General features: G+C 42.8%; 1 protein-coding gene and 1 long non-coding RNA gene across 8 annotated transcripts in view; one reads left to right on the plus strand and one right to left on the minus strand.

Annotated features, from left to right (window-relative positions):
* Positions 1 to 20,741, minus strand: part of UPB1 (beta-ureidopropionase 1) — a 104,480-nt gene that overhangs the window by 63,342 nt on the left and 20,397 nt on the right. The window lies entirely within an intron of this gene.
* Positions 1 to 20,741, plus strand: part of LOC122203044 — a 35,802-nt gene that overhangs the window by 4,476 nt on the left and 10,585 nt on the right. For 2 of the 4 annotated variants that reach the window (XR_006195039.1, XR_006195043.1), the window contains exon 1: positions 17,087 to 20,611. The exons of 1 other annotated variant lie outside the window; for it this stretch is intronic. This is a non-coding gene — a long non-coding RNA (uncharacterized LOC122203044). Of the gene's footprint in view, positions 1 to 17,086; positions 20,612 to 20,741 lie in introns of those variants that run through there. One more of the 4 variants, XR_006195040.1, reaches the window with a different exon arrangement.

Here is a 20,741-nt window from a genome sequence, read left to right on the forward strand (position 1 = left end):
CTGTGAGCTATCAACACAGAACCTGACAAGGTGCTCAAACTCAGGAACGGTGAGATCATGACCTGAGCCAAAGTCAGTCACTTAACCAACTGAGCCACCCAGGTGCCTCAAAAGCTCCTTTCTGATACAAAATTCTAGCCTCTTAAAACCTCCTTCTCTACCTTGCCAAATACTTATTCTGAGCAAGTAATTTAAGCAGCTACCGACTTTGGTTATTTGGAAAGGACCAGAAACAGAAGATAGAAAGTACCTAATATTTCAAAAGTATAAATGACCAATGAGAAGTTGGTCTACATCAAGTTCAAAGGAGGCAGAATTTACTCTGGGCTAGGCTAGGTCAAAGAAAATTCAGGGGAGCAATTTGAACTAGGTCTTGTGTGTAGTTATCTACTGTTGTATAACAAATTACCCCATTTTGTGTATTAGTGTCTATTGCTGAGTAACAATAGTGTCTATTGCTGAGTAACTACCTCAAAACTTAGTAGCTTAAAACAATAAATATTATGTCACAGTTTTTGTGGGTTAAGAAACCAGGTGCAGCTTTGCTGGCCACTCTGGCTCAAGGTTTCTCATGAAATTGCAGTCAAGCTTCCCAGCCTAAAGGCTGAACAAGGGGGTAGAGGAAAAAACAATTTCAAGTTCACTGAAGTGGTCATCGGAAGGCCTCAGTCCCTCATAACATAGGCCTCTCCACAGTGCTGGCTTCCCTTAAGAGAGACCAAGATGGAAGCCTCGGTCCTTTTGTAACCTAGTCTCACAAGTGATATCCCGTCACTGTTGTTGATTCTTTTCATTAGAAGCAAGTCACTAAGTTCAGCCCACATACAAGTGTGTGAATACCAAGAGGCAGAGATCACTGGGGAGCCATCTTAGGGGCTACTACCACACCTTGCTGGATGGATAGGATTTAAATAGGCATAGAAAGCAATCTAGGTAGGGAATAAGAATGAAAGTACAGAGCTTAGAAGGGTTTGACTGGTGTGATTTGTTTGGAGCAAGGCATATGAGGAGGAATGTAGAAGGTAACTAGAGAGGTTGACTGGGCCCAGACTGAAATGGATTCTTAATTTTTAATTTTTTTTTTTTTTTTTATTTTAGAGGGAGAATGAGAGCATGGGGGAGAGGGGCAGAGGAAGAGAGAGAGAATATCCCAAGCAGGCTCCATGCTCAGCGCAGAGCCCAATGCAGGGCTCGATACCCAACCCTGAGATCATGACCTGAGCAGAAATCAAGAGTCAGACGTTCAACCATCTCGAGCCACCCAGGCGCCCCTAACTGAATTTTTAAATGCCAGGCCATAGAGTTTCATTTTTATCCTCATGCTCTTATCTATATTTTCCCACTCAACTGTAAGCTCTATAGGAACAGGAGCTATGTCTATTGTATTCTTATTGTATCTATGATTTAGAATAGAAGTGGGCATGTAGTAAGTGATTAAGAAAATTTGTTGAATGAGTAAACCTATTAAGTTAATGTGTAAGGAGTAATGCAGAGTTACCAGATTTGTCTTTTTAATTCTGATGGAATTCAACCTCAAAAGAAGCCCATGGGGCATCTGGGTGGCTCAGTCAGTTAAGCATCTGACTCTTGATTTCTGCTCAGGTCATGATCTCACAGTCCATGAGATAGCCCCACGTCTGGCTCTGCACTGACAGCAGGGATCCTGCTTGGGATTCTTTGTCCCCATCTCTCTCTGCCCCTCCCCCGCCTCAAAATAAATAAATAAACATAAAAAATAAGAAGTCCACATAATTACTTTTGGAGTTCCCAACCAAGATTTAAACTTTGTCTCCTATTTCTAAGGTATCATTATTTCAATTACCCAGCACATAACAAAGAGGAAAGTTAAGTTTTAATCATGGACCTACATCCTTACCTTGGACTACAAGCTCTTTAAACAGCTTATCATTCTGTTAAGCTTCAGAATCTTGGCATACAGGCAAAAGAAGGCAAACTTGGTGTCTAAGAGCAGACAAAGCCGGTTTCCATTGACTCAGCAATTCAGGAACATAATCCACAACTAGACAGGACAAGCTCCTAACAGGGTCCTGACCACCAGCCGCATTGCCTCCTCCCCTTGCTGGCTGGCCAGAGTGCCTCTAGGAACCATTTTTGTGCATTATTCTTCAGTATGAAGGGAGAATTTGTTCTGGGGAAGGGAGTAAAGGAATCAAAACTGTTTAGGTGAGCGTTCTAGTTTGCTAGAGCGGCCATAACAAAATACCACAGACTGGGGGGCTGAAACAGCAGAAATCTATTTCTCACAGTTCTGGAGGCTAGAAGTCCAAGATCAAAGTGTCAGCAGGTTTGGTTTCTCCTGCGTCCTCTCTCCATGGTTTTACAGATGGCCACCTTCTTGTTGTGTCCTCCCATGGCCTTTTCTCTGTGAGCATACATCCCTAGTTGTCTGTTCCTCATTTTATAAGGACACCAGTACTGTTGGATTAGGGTTCCATGCTTGACCTCATTTAATCTTAACCACCTCTTTAAAGGCCCTGTCTCCAAACACAGTCCCATTAGGGGTTAGGATTTCATCATAAGAATCTGGGGTGGCGGGGGGTGGGGGGCACAATTCAGTCCATAACAGTGGACAATGTTTATTATACATGGGCCTCCTGTCACCTCATCCATGCTGTTCTAAAGGAATGATAATCTCCCATTTGCAGAGATGGTGATCAATAATTCTTAAAAATTCTTCACATCCACTGTCTCACGTGACATTACAATAGCCTCCAAGAAAACAGAGGTGGTGGTGTTACCTCTCCTCTACAGTTGAGAAAACCACCCAGATGAGGGTTCACAGGTTCATCCAATCACAAAGTCTAGAATCCAGTTTCTGGCTCCTGAACCAGTCTCCTTAATGCTCTGCCTTGGGATTATCTGCTCTTGACCATTCAGGAGCAGCCTCTGCAACATCCCTCCCTAGATTCTAACTGCCCATGTTTTCTTCCTCCTGCCCTCCTTTATCAAAACTTACCCACCTTTCAAGGCCCTTCCATTTGATTTTCAAAGTGACATTCAAAGTGAATAATCCATGTTGATTTGTTAGTGAGAGATTAATTAGGAGGGATCCTGGCCAATCAGATTAACAATCTATATTTTATAGCTTGCAAAATATTTTCTTCACATACCACATCTAACTTACTTCCATGCTAACCAAAATTCTATGAAGTAGATGCTATTATTAGCCCTGATTTTTAGAAAAAGAAGCAGCCTCAGACATTAGAGAGTCAGCCTAACAGGCAAGTAGCAGAGGTAGAACTTGAACCAAATACTGTGTGCTCTTTTGACTGTGTCTTGTTCCACTGCCAAACTTTGCCAGTTTGCTTAGAGTAGTATTTTGTTGCACAGATGTTTTCCTCTAAATATCCCAAGATGTGGCTCCTTCCCTTCCCTGTTGAATCTGTGCTGACCTACCCTCTGTTGAGCTCCCACATTGTTGGGACTTGAGTCCAGTTCCATTCCTATTTAGCTGGGGCAACCACAAAGACCTTTTTTCCTTTTTGCTAGGCTTTTGTTTTTTCTTCACCTGTAGTTAATTTCATTGGCTGGGGTCATTTTCCAGTTTGAAGAGTCTAATGAACTGTCTTTATCTTCTATTTCACTCATCCAACAAATAGGTATTGAAAACCTGCAATGTACCAGGCAGTGTGCTAGGTACTTTTTTCCTTTTTTTCATTTCTTTTTAATACAAATTTGGATCTTTGGGTGTGTCCTGCCAACAAAAAACAACAGGGAAAAAAACCCCCAAAGAATGAAAAATAAGAAAGAACAAACCTCCCCTCAAAAGGTTCTTCTTGGGGCACCTGGGTGGATCAGTCGGTTAGGTGTCCAACTCTTGGTTTTGACTCAAGTCATGATCCCAGGGTTGGGTTGTGACATCGAGCCCCATGTCAGGCTCCATCCTGCGCATGGAGCCTCCTTAAGATTTTCCCTCTCTTCCCCTATTGCGCGCTCTCTCTGTCTCTCTCTCTAAAAAACAAAACAAAAAACAAAAACCTGATTCTTCTTTTCCCCCTCGCTCCCCTGCAAATTTGCATATCATGGGACTACAGCAGTTTTACAGAATGCAATATACAGGCCATGAAGAACAATATAGACACGGTCCCTGTCCTCAGGGAGTTTACTTTGTTACATGCCAGGAACAGAAGCTTGAAAGCATATAGTCAAGTCCTTTTACTGAAGAGAAAAGTGAGCCATGAGGGTAAGTTACTTATCCAGGGTCACAAAGCAGTAAGTGTCAGAGAGGGTATCTTGGAAGCTGGGTCTTTTCATTCCTAGCTTAGGGTGTTTTTCTTCCACATAATACGTTGTACTGAGATCTGGCCTCATGCTGTGCTGCCCCTGATGGTGGCTGCTGACAAGAGGACTCAGTCTCAGAAACTACTCCTATGGAGTCTCCATTTCAACATCCCGAAGCAGAAACTTTTCAGTTTTCACTAAAGACACAAGTGTACAAGAAACAAAGTCCAATGTTCCGGTTATGAACCAACCCATAAGCAGGACCTCCTTCTTGTTCTTGCTGCCAGAGCCAGAGTCTGTTTGTCACTAGCAGAGCGCATATTTTTCTGTCCCACTCACTACACTTCTATCCCTTGCTCTTCTCCAAATTAGGACTGAAGCTATAGATCTAAGCCCTGCATACTTGGTATTCTGTAGACAGTTATTCACAAAACCTTCACAGGATTTCTCAAGGTGAGATGCTGAGACTTAGTCTAAGTAACTTATTGAGGCAGCAGTAAGCACAGGTATGGGATTAGCCCCCATGTTACTTCCCTAATGGAAGCACCTTCATACGTGTGTTTTCCATGACCAGCAGCTCAGAAAACCTAGCGCCAGCAGGTTAGCACCTACATGGGGAACACCTGTTGGCATAATAGGCCTCAAGAAGTGTTAATTTCATTATTCATTCACCACACTAATTTTTTAAAATTATTTTTATACCAGGCACATAATTTAAAAAGTCAACCAGTTCTACAAGGCTTATTAAGACAAAGAGCAGTCCTCAGCCTCCCTCCACCCACTCCCCTCACCCCCCCCCACCCCTGTTTCCCCTTCCCTGGAGGGACCATTTTCAACTTTTTTTTAACTAATTCTTTTACCTATCTATAAATAACATGTTTGTATTCCTACTTCCTGATTTTTCAGTTCAAGCATTATCTGTTGACTTCCCACAATGGGAGATGAGGATTCAGCTCCCTTTTCTCCACTCACCCCTTTTATACTTAATGCACACTTCCCAGGCCCCCTTATTCTCAATATATTTATACAGTAATTTTTGGTAGATCAATAATTAGTGCACTTGTTATTATAACAATGCAAGTGCGACTCACAGCTAAGCCACATAGTCAACCACGATTGCTTTTCCTTTACAACATATCTTTTTGTTTGATTATCTTTTTTTTTTCATACATGTATGTTTCTAAGATCTTGTCACTAATTAGCCTTAAACTCTCCCAGTTACCCAGGTGTCTTCTCAGTTTGTTCTAAGGAAGGTCTCTTGGAGCCTTCTCTCCTGCTCAGAGCGGGAGACTACAGCTGGCCTCCTGGATCCTCCCTTTACTATAGTCTGGGGAATTCCCTTTCCTCTTTCCTGTGTTGGATCACCTGTTTCTGGATCCCATGTCTTCTCATCTCCTGCTTTCTTCCCTCTTTTTGATGACATGTATTTTCTAGAACTTCCTGAGAGTTCATTAGAGGGAAATTTTTTTAAACCTTGTGTGTCTGCCTCAGAACGTTGATAGCCTGGCTCCATTGTCTTCTAGCTTCCAGGGCTGCTGTTGAGGCCAAAGCCTTTTTTGCATGTGACCTTGTAGGATTTCTTTGTCCCTCATGTTAAGAAATTTCACAGTGACATACCTATTGTGCTGGCCACTCAGTGGCCCTTTCAATCTGAAAACTCATGACCTTTGATTCTGGAGTGTTTTCTTGAATTAGTGTATCCTTTGTTGTGTTTCTAAAACTCCTGCCATTCAGCTATTCAGATGAATTTCTCATCTGTTCTTTCCTAGTTTCTTTCTTCCCTTTCTTTTATTCTTTCCTAGTTTCTATCCCTGTCTTTTTACTCTACTTTTTGGGAAATTTCTTCAATCTGTCTTCTAATCCATCCATTAAGTTTTTCATTTCTGATGTCATAGTTTTTCTTTCTAAGGAGCCCTATTGGAGACTTTACCCTTGGGGGGAAAAAATCCCTCTTAATGGAGTTTTAGATATAGTGAAATTAGATGCACATATTTAATCCACTATTTTTGCCCAATATCTCTATATATGTTGGTTATTTAATAATCCCTGCCTTGCATTTTTATCAGATCCTTTAGGCTTTAATAATGGTTTTCTATCGGTTAACATATTTGACCCTGACAGTCTGGATCATGATATCTGGATAGGATCTTAGGATTGTCTAGTTCATGTCTACCAATTTACAGAGAGAATACCTGATTCTCAGAGAGCTGAGGTGTGCTCTTGGAAAACACTTGTTTCTGCCAGAATTTACCAGAGTTGTGTGAGATGGGTTATTTGGCAGGTATACTGTACTCACATAGTTTTTGGGTTTTTTTTTTTCACTCTTTTCCAAAAAACATTATATTGAGGTATAATTGAGATACAATAAGTAAACTGCACATACTTAATGTGTATGATTTGATAAGTTTTGGCCCATATATATATTCTCAAAACCATCATCACAATCAAGATACTGATCACCCCCCAAGTTCCCCCATGCCCCTTGTCATTCCTCTTATCTTACCTACCCCCAACCCTTCCCAGGCAACCACTGATCTGCTTTCTGTCACTATAGATTAGTTTGCATTTGCTAGACATAAATCGAATCATAGAGTGTGATTTTTTTTAAGGGGGGGGGTGGTTTCTTTCTTTTTCTTTTTTTTTACATACAGTTTTTTTGGGTACTTTGGAGACTGTAACTGACTGTCCAGGTGAAAACTCTTTACCAGCTCTACATTCCTTCTACATTCTTTCTCTTCTACACCTTCCCATCTTCCCTCTTCCGGCCTTAGTGGCTGCTGCCTACAATGTTCTGGTCCTCTCCTCTCCATCCAAGCCTGTTCTCAGGAAGGACTGGTTTATTCATTCAAACTGAGGTGATGATACAATTTTACATGTGTGACTTGTGCCAGTTGTACAGAAGACAAAACCTACATTTGGCTTGTGTCAGAGATAAAGCTCTAACAATGGATTTTCAAGCATGAGCAAATAAGTTTGGAAGAGATTTTTGGACAAGGCCTCCCCTGAACCTCTGAAAGTACACCCTGTGTAACAGAATCCTCATGTAAGACTGACTCTGCCTGAAGACAGGCAGGATGAATTGAAATCCCCTCTGGTCCCATTCAGAATTTTGGTTTCCTGAAATGTCAGCCATTTAGGAGCTAAGAAAAGAACTAATGTCTCTCTGGCTTTCTTTCCTTTTGGTCTGTTTGGTAGAGAAAACAATCCTGTGTGGATTAAAGGCCACTCAGAAGGGCAGGGCCTCCTGTATTTGGTCTTCACATCCCTGGTCCAGGTGAGAAGTGGCCCTGGGCCACTGGACCAAGGTCCAAGCTGGCAGTGGCCCAAGGATCACAGAGGAGCCTGGCAAACCAGCCTGGCTCTGAAGATGTCTTGCTTGTCTCCCTTCTCTTCTTACTTATTTTCATATTTAATCTTTAACTCTTCATTAATTAATTCACATTTAATTCTTAACAGCATTGTGAAGTAAGAGAATGGAAATATTTCTCTATTTTAAAAATGAGAAAAGGGAGATAGCATAACCTGCTGAACTTTCTCAGCTCTAGCCGTCCATGGGGAACCCCAGGCTACCTGCCTGCCTGTGCCGGGAACACAACCTCTGGTCTACAACAAAGGAGTCAGGGCAAGGAGCAGAGACCCCCAGCGCATATACTCCCAGTTCTTGTTCCTCCCTCCACTGCCTTATGTGACCATCACCCCAGGGGCTACCATGGCCTGTTGGACAACCTGCCTAGGAGAGGAGGGCAAGGCAATAGTCCTCAACAGTCTGTGGGAAGGGACCCACCAAACATTTCCATTTCCAGCTTAGCACAAAGCTTCTGGTTAAGGAGGAACACATGCAGCAGTCCCTTTGGCTGAGTTAGACATTTGTTCAGTATGGACTCTGCCAAGATAAGGCCAGGCACAGTTCCCAACCTTACCGGTCTTAAATAGTGGGAAGCCTAACCATGGTTGGGAGAGGGGGAGTTGGTTGTATAGAACCCCTCCCTTAGTAACCCAGGAAAGATGTAGTGAAGGCTAGTGACACAGTGAAGGAGAAAGGCACAGGGAAGAAATGTAGAAGGCCAACTTGGCTAACTTCAGTATTTTGTCAGGGCTGGCCAGCCCTGCCTCAAGGGACCCCAGACTGGCTGCTAGTGTTCCTGTGCCAGAGAACTCAGTGGCACAGAGGCTACAAGCAGGAGGAGGCAGGGAAAGGGAGCAGAGCTTCCAGAGTCCAGCTTCTGGTGTGAGTCCAGCAGCCCCCACTCCACCACCATGCTTCATTTCTCTTCAGTGACAAAACTCTCCACGTCAAATTTTTTGCAAATTGGACATCCCATGATCCTTTTAGCAAGAGGGCAGGCATTTCTGCATCCGAAGAATAATATAAAGTTAATTTCTCACTTATTTGATACATTTCTATTGTCCTATCTTTTATTTCACTTGGTTCTATTAATGAGCTCATGTGATAGCCAGGCAGAGATTATTGGCCTCAAACAGATGAGGAAACTGAGGCGCAGAGTTTGATTTACTAAGTCACATGGAGAGTTAGTGGTAAAATCAGATCCAAACACTTCACCAGCCAGAAGGGGTAGTAGTAGCTGAGGCCAGAGCTACCTAGGGATGTTTGAGAGAGTGAGTGCCCCATGCTGAGAGGTGGGGTAAATTCTGTATTTACCATTCTGTGAGATAATCTGTAGCCTTACATGGTATAAGGAGCCAGAAGGCCAGGGTTTCAGTTCTAATTCTGGTGGTCTTCTGCCATGTGAATTTAGCATGACCCACCTTTTTTGAGTCTTTGGTTTCTCATCTTCAATGTCAGAATTAAAAGGACCCAGGAATGTTTTAAGAGGAAGCTGTATGTAAATTGTATAAGATTTGTTGAGCTAAAAGTGAGGAAAAGGACAGCAGCCGTGAGCACTGGCACCTGGCACTGGTAGAAATTCAAAGCGTAGTCTAGAAGTAGCTAGAGAAATTTAACTTGGAGTATAAGACCTCATTTTGTCTTTCATGTGGTGGTTCCCTGAAGGGGCCCAGCACAGTTTATGTATCCCCTCCACCTCTGAGAGTTGCTTCAGCTTTTTAGTATCACAGTGACACAATGAACGTCCATGTGCTTGGTTTTATATGTACATACATGTTTGTGTGTCTTTATTGAAGATTGAGGCCTAGAAATGGAAAATGCCAGGTCCCAGGGTCCTCACATCTGCACCTACACTGGGTATCGCATATTTCTATCTCCTCACTTCCCCACCAACACTTAAAAAAATTTTTTTTAATTCAGTTTTATTGTGACATAGGTAATACAAATCGTGACGAGCCAAAAGAAGAGATGCATAGAATGATGTCTGGGAGGGCCCCGAGATTGAAACTTCTGTGTCATCTCCCCATGGAGTCAAGATGAATCACCCTCCTACCATATCAATGTATAACAATACGCACTGAGTATTATTAACCAGGGACCCAGAATGCCTTATCAAGTGCTCACAGTCACCCAAGGTCTGCTGTCCAGAGTTTTATTTTTATTGGGCTTTTATTACATAGGCATGTGAATTCAGTCCCCATCCTTCTCCCCTCCCTGAAGGACACACTTAAAGTACCACCAACACTTTCAAATTGTTGAGTAACTATGGATGGCTGCAAAATATAGTTTAATTTGCCTTTCCCTAATTACTAGTGAGATTGACTGAAAATTTTTTTTTAACTTTTATTGAATACATTTGACATGTAACATTGTATAAGTTTAAGGTGTACAGTTAGTTACTTAAATACATTTATATATTATAATATGATTACCCATGTGGGGATATTTATCATATCACATAATTATGATACAGTATTATTGTCTATATTAATTATACTATGCATTAGATCTCTATGTCTTATTTACTACTCGTTACAAGCGCAGTCATCTTTCCCCCCACCCCCACTCTTAACCCCTGGTAACCACCATTTTACTTTCTGTTTTTACAGACTTAAGTTCTTTAGATTCCACATATAAGTGTTATCATACAGTACTTGTCTTCCTCTGCTTGGCTTGTTTCACTTAAGCATTAGGTGCTCAGAATCCATCCATGTCACAAATGGTAGGGTATCCTCCATTCTTATGGCTGAATAATATTCCATTTTGTATATGTACCACATCTTTTTTAATAGTCATCTGTTGATGGATTTGGGTTGTTTCCATAGCTTGGCTATCATGAATAATGTTGCAATAAACTTTAGAGTGACGATCTCTCATCAAAATCCTGTTTTCATTTCCTTTGGGTGTATACCCAGTAGTGGAATTGTTGGATCGATTGGTAGATCTATTTTTGAATTTTTGAGGAATCTCCATATTGTTTTCCATAGTGGTTGGACCAATTTACATCCCCACAAATAATGTATAAGGGTATTGAACTTATTTTCACATGCTTATTGATCATTTAGGTTTCTTCTTCTCAATTGCCTGATCATAACTTCACCCATTTATCTAATAGGGTTTTTTTTTTTAATTTTTAAAAATATTTATTTATTTTTGAGAGAGAGACAGAGTGCAAGCTGGGGAGGGGCAGAGAAAGAGGGAGACACAGAATCCGAAGCAGGCTCCAGGCACTGAGCTGTCAGCACAGAGCCTGATGTGGGGCTCAAACCCACGAACCATGAAATCATGACCTGACCCGAAGTCAGATGCTTAACCCACTGAGCCACCCAGGCACCCCTAAAATTTTCTTTAATGTTTGCTTTTTTTGAGAGAGAGAGAGACAGAGTACAAGTGGGGGAGGGGCAGAGAGTGAGGGAGACACAGAATCCAAAGCAGGCTCCAAACTTCGAGCTGTCAGTGCAGAGCCTGATGTGGAGCTCAAACCCAAGAACCAAGAGATCATGACCTGAGCCGAAGTTGGACACTTAACTGACTGAGCCACCCGGTGCCCCCCTAATAGGGTTTTTTTTTTAAATTTTTTTAATTTTTTTAAGTAGGCTTCATGCCTAGCACAGAGCCCAACGCGGGGCTTGACCTCATGATCCTGAGATCAAGACCTGAGCTGACTGAGATCAAGAGTCAGATACTTAACCAACTGAGCCACCCAGGCGTCCCAGGTTTTTTATTTTCATAACAGCTATATACTATGGACACTAATCTTTTAGTGATTATTGATTGTATGCATTGCAGATACCTTCTCCCTGTTTGTAGCTTTTCTTCATCCTTTCTTTATGTTGTTTTCATTGGGGAAAAAAAGTTTTTAAACATTTCAATTAGTTAAGCAGAATTTTTTTTATGGCTTTTGCTTTTGTGTTTTAAGAAAGAAATCCATCTTCGCCCTGAGATCATAAAGATATTTTCTTATATTTGCTTTTAAAAGTATTAAAATTTTTTCCACTTGTATTTTGTTCTCAGTTTTGCTTTTCCATATCAAAACTCCATTTTCTTAGAATCATTTAATGAACACTCCTTCTCTTTTCTTTAGTTTGTAATGTGACCTCTACCACATAACACATTTCCATACACAGACAAGTTTGCTTCTAACCTTTTTACAAAAATTTTTTAAATGTTTATTTATTTATTTTGAGAGAAAGAGAGCACGGACAGGGGAGGGGCGGGGGTGGGGGGAGAGAGAATCCCAAGCAGGCTCCATGGGCTGTCCTCACAGAGCCCATTGTGGGGATGGATTTCACGAACTGTGAGATTGTGACCTGAGCCGAAATTAAGTCAGCTGCTTAACTGGCTGAGTCATCCAGGCGCCCCTGCTTCTAATCTTTATATCCCAATCGCTTTGTCTGTTTGTTCCTATACCATACTATTGTAATTACTTGGGCTTTATACTTTAGATCTCTGTTAGGGAAAATTTTCACCTTCTTCAATAGGAAGAAAATTATCGTGGGTCTTCCTGACCCTTTTTCTTGTCACACAATATTTTGGATCCAAATTGTCAAATTTCATGAAAAATTCTATTGGGATTTCTAAGAGAATTGTACGTGATCTCCAAATTGATTTGGAGATACAGTAAAACCTTGGCTTGTGAGCATAATTTGTTCTGGAAATGTGCTTGTATCCAAAGCACTTGTATATCAAAGTGAATTTCCCCGTAAGAAATAATGGAAACTCAGGTGATTCATTCCACAACCCAAAAATATTCATATAAAAATTATTATAATATTGTAATATAATACAAAATAATGAAGAAAATACAAAATATAGAGAAAAATAAATTAACCTGCACTTACCTTTGAAAACCTTTGTAACTGGTGTGAGGGAGACAAGAGAAAGGAGGGTTATTGTGTAGGATGACTTTCACTATCACTAACAGAATCACTGCTATCGACTGGTTCAATGGAATCTTTTTCTTTTCATGTAAATTTAACAAGGAACCTATCCCAAAACACTTGCTTTTGCCTCTTTTCAAGGATTTTGTGGAAATGTGACATTGGATTGTCATTAAACAGATTGATCCCTCACAGTGCTACAGCCTTATTCAGGTAGTGCTTTTCTACAAAATTTTGCACTGTCTCCCACATTTTACACATCTCCCTAATCTCATTTGAAGTGAGAGATTCCTCCACCTTTTTTTCCTCTTCCTCTGCAGATGAGATGCAGATGTAGACTTCTCATAAAATCTTGCAATTCCGGCCACTCGTATACCTCATTCATACTTCTTGATGATTTCCTTCTTAACTTCCAATGAAATCATTTCCTTCTTACTGCCTTTCTTTTCACCCTTTTCCTGCATGGGGGCCATTGTATACACTTTCACGGATGTTGACTACAGTACAGTATTAATAAACTCTTGTCATATACTGTATTTAATGTAACTGGCAATAAGGCAGCAGAGGTCTGTATCTGCAGGCAGACTGACCTAGAATGAAGCAAAGCATTCCTAAGCTTACTCTTGTATGGAAAAGCAAAGGTGCTTTGAAGTGACAAAAAATACCCTAGTGCCAATTGTAGGCACCTTCCAACATTCTGAAAAAACACTGATGTCTGCCAAACACCTTGGCCTGAGACCAAGCATCCAAACATGGGAGACGATCACCCACAATCCCAGAGAGAGAGAGAGAAGAACCATCGGCTCAGTTGTGATCCTGTGACATTTGGCATCATGTACTACTCGTATTGCAAGACATCACTCATTTATCAAGTTAAAATTTATTAGAAATGTTTGCTCGTCTTACAGAACACTTGCAGAACAAGTTACTCGCAATCCAGGGTTTTACTGTAATTGTGTTTTACAATATTGACTTATCCCATCCATGATCACGGCCCATCTTTTCATTGATTGGAGTCTTTTTTGTGTGTGTATATTTGTTAGATTTATTCCAAGGTACCTTCTAGCTTCTGTTGCTATTACAAATGGTATGTTTTAAAATTACTTCTTACAATAGTTTTTGCTGGCAGATAGAAACACTGTTGATTTTTTATATTGATCAACAGCCTTGATGAAGTCTCATTAGTTCCATTAATACTCTAAGGAAATTATTGGGGTTTTTCTATATAGATAGTTAGTTCAACTGCAAATAATGTCAATTTATTTCTTTTTCCAGTCTTACATCTTATTGTGATCTCTAGGACCTTTAGTACAGTATTGTATAGAATAGTGAGCTTGATCTTTACTGCAAAGAAAAGTCTTCTAATATTTCACCACTGAGTATGATGTTTGCTGTACAGTTTTGAAAACTATTTTTATTTTGTTCAATATTTAACTTTACTGAGTTGAGAAAATAGTCTTATATTTCTGGCTTGGTAAGAGTTTTCACTGTGAATGGATGTTGGGTGTTTTTTTTTTTTTTTATGGATGTTTGAAGTTGTTTTTTTTTTTAATTTTTTTTAACGTTTATTTATTTTTGAGAGAGAGAGAGACAGAGCATGAATGGGAGAGGGTCAGAGAGAGGGAGACACAGAATCTAAAACAGGCTCCAGGCTCTGAGCTGTCAGCACAGAGCCCGACGCAGGGCTCGAACTCACAGACCATGAGATCATGACCTGAGCCGAAGTCGGCTGCTTAACCGACTGAGCCACCCAGGTGCCCCGGATGTTGGAAGTTTTAATCAAAATCATTTTCGGCATCTATTGAGATACTCCTGTAATGTTCTTTAATTTATTAATATGAATAACATTGATTTGTTATCTATTATTAAGCCATCCTTGCATTCCTGGGATGAACCCTAAATGGGTCATGATTTATATATATTTTTTATACATTGCTGGATATGTTTTGCTAATATTGAGCATTTTATATCTATATTCATGAATAATATTGACCTTAAATTTTCCTTTTCATGCTCTTATATACAAATGTAAATATACTATTTTTTGAGGATTAGAGTCATTAGAATTAGAAGGAAATTTAAAAAGCATCCAGTTTGATCTCATCACCTTATGGTGGAAAAAACTGGAACTCAGAGAAAGGTAACAGCCTTTCTTTTTTTTTAAATTTTTTTTTTCAACGTTTTTTATTTATTTTTGGGACAGAGAGAGACAGAGCATGAATGGGGGAGGGTCAGAGAGAGAGGGAGACACAGAATCGGAAACAGGCTCCAGGCTCCGAGCCATCAGCCCAGAGCCTGACGCGGGGCTCGAACTCACGGACCGCGAGATCGTGACCTGGCTGAAGTCGGACGCTTAACCGACTGTGCCACCCAGGCGCCCCGGTAACAGCCTTTCTAAAATGAGTTAGAAATAGAGTCGGAACTAAAGTATATTTTATAAATTTCAAGTTATTTCACGCTCATGATCTCATTTTATCCTCACAATAGCTCTGTAGGGAGGGTATTGCTTATTGCTCCCATTTATGGATGGGCTAATTGAGGTCTGGAGAGATCCCATCATGAATTATATGACCCAGCAAGGCTGAGACTAGAAGCCAGGCTTCTGACTCTTAGACCTGAGCCCCCTCTCAAATTTCTTTTGTTTTATGTCCAACCCCACTGACAGATCCACTTTTCAGCCAGAAATGAAGGAAACCTTGAGACCTGTGTCCAAAATTATGATTTTCAAGAGTCCAGCAATATTTTCACAGACATTTCAAACAGATGGCCCATCTGCAGATGACCCTCAATAGGCAGGGATGAGGGTTTCATGGTCCCTAAGGATCGTCTTGGTGGAGGGACACACTTGAGGCTAGAATAACTCCAAGGTCTCTAAGAATGTCTTCTAATGCAGAAATGGGTCCAAAGCACCTAAATGTAATCTTTGTTACAGGAGCAGACCACAGGGTCCCTAAGGGAGACCCACAGAATGAGGCTCTCGGTTTCCTTTCATCCCCTTCCCCCCACCCTCTAGCCACCCCCACCCCCATATGTCTCAGCAAAGTGCTTCCTGCACCATTGCTTTTGTTTTGCTTGTGCTATTTGTGTCTGTTTGTAACAGCTGGCCCCAGCCTGGCAGCCCCTAGCTCTGAGGATTATCCAATTATCCCATTAGCCCAGCATGTCCTTCCTTCCTCCAGAGCTATTAGCTCCCCATCTCCCTCTCCCTCTCTCCCTCTAAGGGTTGGTCCACAGCCTTCCTTGTTCCTTCCCTAGCCAAGCCTAGGGCTGGGTCAGTCCCCAGTCATATAGACTCAGAGAATACCAGAGCTGGAAGGGATGTTTGCATCTGTCCATCTGCTTCATCATTTTGCTGGGAAGGAAACTTGCCTGCCATACCCAAAGTCACATGACCCATCATGACTGCAAAGAACCAAAACCCAGGTCTCTCAACTTCATGGCTACAATCTTCCTCACCACATCTGGTCAGCATGTCTTATCAAGTGCTCACTGTGGGTAGCCCTGGGATGCAGGAGATACCATTCCCACTCCACTCTCTGGGAATCTGTGGTTGAGATTAGAATTTATGGTCTAGGTAGGGAGATAGAACATACACTGGTGAAAACTAGCACATTATCCGGGAGCTAAGTCATACTTTAGCAGAAGCAGAGATGTTATCAGAAGTAGGTGACAAACTTCTGGTGTATAGGACAGGCACATGGTGCTACAGAAGTCAGAAGAGGGCAAAAAGGCTATTAGCAGAAGGTTCAGAAAGACCTTGTGGAGGAGACGGTTCTTCGGGTGGTTGCTGGAACATGAGAAGTATTTAAAGTAGGGGAGGTTCAGTAGGACAGCACTCCTAGCAAAGACCTCCCTGAAAGGGGAGGGGAGGGAATGGATTAAGAGGATGATGGCTGTTCAGTTTGGCTCAGTCAGGGCAAGTGGGGAGGTAAGGCTGGAGAGTAAAACCATGGCCCTTAATGCCGTACTAGAGTGAGGCTTGATCTGATACACATTTAGGGCCCACTAAATATTCTGGAGCAAGGGAGGGACATGACAGAAAGTGTGCACTTGGAGGATTAATTGGATTTCATTGGCTTAATCAATTATGACAAAAAGAGAAATGCAGAGAAGTTGGTGTGGAGTTTATTCAAGTGGGTGAGAGATGATGAGGCCTCAGCCAACACCATGACTTGGTGGGCGGTGGTTGCTGGGGCATAGAATGGATAGAACAGATTCAGAAGATGTTTGGAAGAAAAATTAGCAGGATGTAATATTTGGGAAGATAAAGTAAGGACCCCCCATTGATAGGATTAGGGAAGTTAGGAGTGGCAATAGAAAGTAGGGGGTAGAAAAGAGGAGGTGGGTAAGGATATTCCTGTGCTTCACCCTCTGGCACTCTCTCATCGGGTGAGAGTGTTTGTAAATTTGCTTAACTCTGTGCTGGGTGAAACCTTTTCTCCCTTATATCTGAGGCCCTCTGGCTTCTCTACCAGGTGTCACAGGCTGATCCAATAAAACACATGCTACTCCCACCAAACAGCAGTGTGCTTCAGCTGAGGTGACACTGCTGTCACCACAGGTGGTTCTGGTGGGAGGAATTCAGGCCTTGGGTATATTCCATTGATAAAACCAGGTAATCGCCTCCCACCTATATAAACTTAATTCAGGTGATCACTTTATTTTTTTTTTTATACTTTGTCACTCCTTCCTTCCAATCACCTGTCATATCCCCCATTCCTGCTTTCAGCTTTCAGGATCCTAAAACTGACAATTCTGGCCAAGAAAGATGAGCCATCCTTACCCAGCTTTGTGCTCTTGAGGTTCAGGGGAGCCTCCTCAATGGTCCACAAGGTGTCCAGGCCCCTTCTAGGCCAGTGAGCTCTCCAAATGCGCTAAAGACCCAGTCACGGGTCTCTTAACTGTTGCAGCCTGAGGGCCTCAAACACGACCTAGGTATTCCACCAGAGCTTCTGTGAGTCCCAGAACTCCAACAGGTTCTAACCAAGTCCAGCTGTGCCCTTCAGAATAGCAGGCAGCCAGCTCATTTCCTCTTCTGGTCCGTTCACCCGCTGCCACAGCACTAAGTCTTCTTCTCCTGTTTCCAGTTTCTGGTTTCCAGACCCTCCCTGCCTCAATCACCTTCCCGCGGACTTGTTAGTTCTGTAAGGTGGAGCTGAGAGACTACCATCTTGTGGCAGGTACGGTCACATATGGTATTTCAGTTTGTCGACAACCAGCCATGGTGTTGAGAACAGTGAGTCTTCTGCTGTGAACTGGGGGTGAGCTCCTTCAGCCTTAGGCCCCTAGGGACTGTGAAGTAATGCCCCTTGAGGCCATAGTCACCTCTCTCTCAGGCATTTCCCATGGGGCTAGGCAGGGCTGAACTTAGCAGCTGAAATGTTCATATTGTTCTGACACAAACTGATTGATGTCTTCTCCCTGTACATTTGCTTTTTCTAACTCATTGTAGGACTTTACACTGACTTTTTTCTCAGTTTTATCAGTTCTGGCCCCCGATGTAATTTTGAATTCTGATTCTGTCAGCATAGACATTTACTATATCCCTTCTCTGTTCACCTCTTTGATAAGACCCAGTTCCTCTGGATTTAAGACTTTAATAAAAATATGGGACAGGATAGGGCTCAAGACAGCAAATGATCCATAGTCAGTGCCCCCTGCCTTAGTCATTTGCCAGTTCCCACACCTACTTCCTGGGCCCCATGGACACCATAGGCTGACTTCCAGGTGCCTGGTTTAAATTCACATTTACCATATTTCTTCATCTGGTGATAGCTGGGCAAAGTCAGTAAGCAGAGTATAGAAACCAGGTAAGCAGCCCTTTTTTTTTTTTCCTTCCATCTTTCTTCCCTTCTGGCCTCCTTTCTACTTGCTTGCTCTCTTATGTTTTCTGAACTGAGAATGCTTTTGTTACTGTACTAATAACAACCCTGGGCATTTATGTCATATCTACCTTCCAAAGCACTTTCACATTCACTATCACGTTTTATCTGAAAGTGGGCATGGCAGCTCAGAGAGTGACTTGACCATAGAAAGGAAGTCAACAGCAAGGCCAGGGTAGAGGCTGGTGCTGAGTCCCCATTAGAGCTCAGTGGAGCAGGGTGGCAGTTGGAAGGAGCAAGCGGAGGGATTATTTGGCATTTCTGAACTAGGCAGAAAAGAGAATGAAGCTGCAATACCAAAAGATAGCCTGGGGATGACTGCAGAACTCTTGACCTGCTCTTTCTAATCTCCCTGAAGGTTCTGAAACTGACAGAATAGTTGTGACATTGCACTCTGGGCCTGAATTTTCCTAAGAGAAAACTAGATCATTTTTTAAAGTCCCATCTAACTTTAACCATTCCAAAAATCTCTGAATCTAAACCAGGCTCTGTCCCCCTCACACCCCTTCCCAACCCAACTAGAAAATGTGGGTGGATTGAGAAAGAACAGAAAGGAAAGATCAAAACTGTGACAACCCTCTGACAACATTTTAACTTGAAAATTGCCTCTGTGTAGGCAGATGTAAATCAGGCGCACATTTACTCAGCTGCTTCTTGTTCTTATCTCCCACTGAACACCTTGAAATTACGAGCCCTGGAGTTGACCGCTGGCCTTTAAAAGTCTAACACGATTTCAACTGCCTGCTTCCCCAATTGGATGAAACTTGTTCCTCCCCTGAACTCCCGGAGCTTGTGTCCCACTCATGGCCCTCACCTCCTGCTGCCCTGAAAGGCTGCATCTAGCTTAGTTTCCGTAGTTGGTTGTTGGGTCCCTGTGCACCTCTGCGTCTGCCTCCCAGGCTCAGCATTCATCAGTAGGTGCTCATTAAGTGGTTGAGAAGGGAGCATAGAGTCAGGAAATGGAGTTCAAGTTCTAGCCTGCTCTGTCCTAACCGAGCTCTTGCTGAGAACTTAGCTGGTCATTAGGTGCTAGTCTGATGGCTGATTCGGCAAAATCACACACATGTGCACATGCACGCGCGTGCGCACACACACACACACACACACACACACACACACACACTTCCTTTAGGCAAGGCAAAGAACTGTGGATGATTCCATGCAAAGTCTTTTCCATTGGTGGGAGAAAATCCCTCCGTCAGAGGACACTGGGTCAGTCTTACCTGTCACTTGCCCAGCCTCATGCTGACGACACCCTCCGCCTGGACTCTCTCTGCATCCAGCCCTTCTCCAAGCCTGACTGGTGGGAGGGCAGGGGGGCTTATGGGGAAGCCCTACTGAGGTGCTCTTTCTCCTCCTCTGGCAAAAGAAAGGTCAGAGCAGAGCATCTAGAATGGTACTTCCATACCTAAGCTCTGTGTTCTGTGTGTCCATCCCTCTCCTTTGAGGTTGTCTGAGTCATCTGACATTCTCCTGCCCCCTCCTGGCTCTGCAACCTGACAGGGGCTGTCCCAACAGTGACAGTTACTGCTAATGATGAGTGACAGCTGCAGTGAGGGGTGCCTAGGGACAGAGGAGGGGCTGGTGTGGGGAGTGGGGAGAGGTGATAATCGGACACTCTTATAGAGCACTGTCCACTTTTTAAAGTAAGTAAAGGCCTGGGAGGGAGTGCTTTGTCTTACAGCAAACCTCAGTCCCCACCTATGTAACCTCTTGCATCTCAGAGGGGTGTCACCAGGCTCAGACAGCACTTGGACCCAGCACAGGATCTCAGGGTGGTGCCCACTGGAGTGGCCATGCCTGGTGCTATATGGCATGACAGGATAGGAGCTGCATTCTAGGCACAGAGTGCCATCCTGACACCTTGTTCATTCAGCCCCAAGCATGGGGGCAGGTATTTCCCACTCCCTGGGCAATTGGCTTCTGAGAGTCCCTGGTTCCTGTTTCCCCACCACAGTTGAAAAGAAGGCCATGGTCCCAGCTCTGGGATGCTGGATTGCAGCTCTGGGATGTCACATCCCAGCCAAGTATCCAGGGGGCATCATCATTCATTTCCTCTTACTCTCCATTTCCTCTTACAGCTCTCCAGGCTGCCCCTTATCCCTGCCCTGCTGTGATTTGTCACTGGAGCTTGCCCCTTGTCAGCACACCTAGAATTGAGGCTCTGCATCAATTCTCAAGCAGTTCTCTGGAGTCCAGAGCATTTTGTGTGAGGTCTCCCAGAGGAAAGGACTTTAATACAAATGGAGAGAGCCACAAAGGTAGGGTTTTAAGCAGAGTGGTAAGTGGAGGAAGGAAAGAGGAACCTTCCAGAGAGCCTGTCTCTCATGAGGGCCAGTGATGATGAGCCAGAACCCTGCCTGAACCAGGCTTCTGCCCATAGCCTTCTCT

Source organism: Panthera leo, chromosome D3 (genome assembly GCF_018350215.1).
Source record: "Panthera leo isolate Ple1 chromosome D3, P.leo_Ple1_pat1.1, whole genome shotgun sequence".
NCBI lineage: Eukaryota > Metazoa > Chordata > Mammalia > Carnivora > Felidae > Panthera > Panthera leo.